General features: G+C 38.1%; 1 pseudogene; it reads right to left on the reverse strand.

Annotated features, from left to right (window-relative positions):
- Positions 1–1,338: 1,338 nt before the first annotated feature.
- On the reverse strand, positions 1,339–1,739 carry LOC139327617 (small ribosomal subunit protein uS10-like; annotated as a pseudogene).
- Positions 1,740–2,776: the final 1,037 nt, after the last annotated feature.

Here is a 2,776-nt window from a genome sequence, read left to right on the forward strand (position 1 = left end):
AGAGATTATTCTGAGAGCTTATACACACGTAATATTAAGGATGTCGTATCCTTGAGACAGGGACAAATCTGTCAGTCTGGAAATAACAGCTCCCACGATGTTCCTTAATAAACTATCGAGGTGAACATTGGTTGTATAAGTTGCCTTCTAGTATAGAACCACTGGCACTACTTTTTTCTTTATAGGTCTATAAAACTGAAAAATTATATTTCCGAATGTTTTCCTTCTATGAATCCTGTCTTGTACCTAGTAACCCAGCACATCAAGGCTATTGGAAGCAATAAACAAATGAATTGAACTGAATCCTCCAGTTCCCAAACTTCTGCAGTCTTATTAAGTGTTGTTTCATTTCCTCCAAGATTAGGTGAAGCATGTAATTGTGTACAAGTTAAATGAGCTGAGCAGTTTGATCCTCTGGGATATAACTTTCATAGTGACAACAGAAAGGCCACTCTTTCAGGAAACATTTTTTTCCCACAATTATAGATAGGCTGCAGGATAAGAAAGGGATTTTAATTATATGCAAAATATTTCAGAGTAATGCAATCAGGGGCTCTTCTGATATAAGCAGATGAGGTGATTGTGTTGTTGGCATGAAAGCACATCCAGGATGTGGTCTTATCTTTCATCTGTGGAATTCTTTAAGCCTACTTTGCTAGTCTATACAATGGTGACTCCAAGCTAATTGGTGGAGCCTTGGTGGCGCAGCGGACTAAAGTGATGTTAAGTAGCACTTAGCTGCCAGCTGCCTGCAATTACTGCAAGTTCAAATCTCACCAGGCTCAAGGTTGACTCAGCCTTCCATCCTTTCGAGGTAGGTAAAATGAGGACCTGGATTATGGGGGCAATAAGATGACTTTGTATAAAACAGAACACTGCTTGGGGGGTCTGAAAGCCCTACTAAGCAGGTATTTACAAAAGTATGAAGGCTATTGCTTAACGCATTGTATGCCACTCTGAGTCTCCGGAGAAGGGCGGCATATAAATCGAACCAATAAATAATTAAATAAATAATAAATTGAGTTTCTCAGTAATACTAAGCAGCCATACTTACAGCATAGCAGGACATCAGTCACAGCTATATGTGTATATTACCTGTTAAGGAAGCACCACAGAGACAGCAGCAAACTGTAAAACCAAGGAACTCCAAGCAGCATTGGAATATATGTGTGTGTTTTGTTTGCAGGCAGAGACAACATCGTATTGTTTCAATTCTAAAACATAATCTATCTGGGGAGCTCAAATTCTAGTTGCCACCTAGATCTACTCTTATTTTTTTATTTTTTATTTTTTAATGATAAAAATTTAACAGCTTTTATTGATACAGGTAACAATCATTTAAGCATCAGCAATAGTAACTTCAACTTCCACCCCAGGCTCAATGCTGATAGAAGTGATCTGTTTGACAATCTCTGAAGGACTGTGTAAATCAATGAGGCGCTTACGTATACGCATTTGGAAATGATCCCAAATTTTGGAACCATCACCACATGGTGTTTTTCTCGTAGTGATTCGCAGTCTTAGTAGGCATGCAAACAGGCCCTTTCACTTTTAGATTTTTTTCTTTAGCACCTCTGATGAGATCTGCACAAACCTTTTCAAGAGACTTCACATTGCGACTTGTCAAAGTAATTCTGATTCGATAAATTGCTACTTCTTGTTCCACAGGGGCCTTCCCAGTATCTTTAAATGCCATAGTTGCCGCGAAGCCTTCCTGACTGACTTAATCCCGGCCGAAGTGAACAGGGAACAGCGGTGAGTCAGGAAACAAAGAAGGAACCGCAGCACAGACAACTGCCCACCTAGATCTACTCTTATTGTGATACTCAGTGAATCTTATTTTTGCCACTTCATTCATCATTGTGTCCACTCTTATAAGAGACAACAGCAGAATGTTGACAGGAAGGTTGTGGCCAAATCAGCCTAGAAGGCAAAATAAGCACCTCTCTGCTTTTATCCATTATCAGTCACCTGACTTTACCGCCCGCCCAAAAAATGGATGGTGAAACATAATCATTTTTTTAATACCATGAAGTAGTTGCTGTATAATCTGGACTAAAGGGGAAACTTTATTTTAACATTAGCAGAGTTAATAATTACTTATGCCTCTCTCACTTATCACGAACTGTATAGGTGATGAACATAGAATCAATCACGGGAAGAAAAAGAATTTGGGAGGGTATATTTGCCCCATGGCTAAATGAAAAGGGGAAAATCCCTTTGTTAAAAAGTCAAGTTCAGAAAACTTTTGTGACAAAGTTGTTAACTGTAGGACATAGATGATACAGGTGACACTTGATTCTGGTTGCATTCACATCTTCTGTTTAAAGAGGGCTCTTCTGTACCCCAACATGATGGATTTGTTATGAATCTTGGCAGCATTCTTGCCAAATTCAATTTCTATACGGCCATACTCCTGTTAGTATTTGCCAAATAGGACCACTACTGTTTAGGGCTTCACCATGTCTAAATTCAGCCCTGGATTAAGTAATACTTTATCTCAATGAAGATTAAAATGAGTCAATAGAACTAAGCCTCGGACATTATTACTTTCAAATAATTATAAGCTGTTTGTGAAAAGCACCCTAACTGTGTTCCTCATTTGTCATGCTGCTTAATAGATTTTTTATTAATACAGTGAGAAAAAACACCTATAATACATTTTTCATTCTTCTTTCATATTAGCCAGCTAAGTCTTTATATTTCTACAGATAAATGTCTGCCGAGTAATCATAAAACTTTAATAACAGAATCACAGAAGGACATAGACCACTTC

The sequence above is a fragment of the Pituophis catenifer genome, unplaced genomic scaffold (genome assembly GCF_029215685.1).
Source record: "Pituophis catenifer annectens isolate HBS135680 unplaced genomic scaffold, rPitCat1.0.hap2 SCAF_1, whole genome shotgun sequence".
Classification (NCBI taxonomy): domain Eukaryota; kingdom Metazoa; phylum Chordata; class Lepidosauria; order Squamata; family Colubridae; genus Pituophis; species Pituophis catenifer.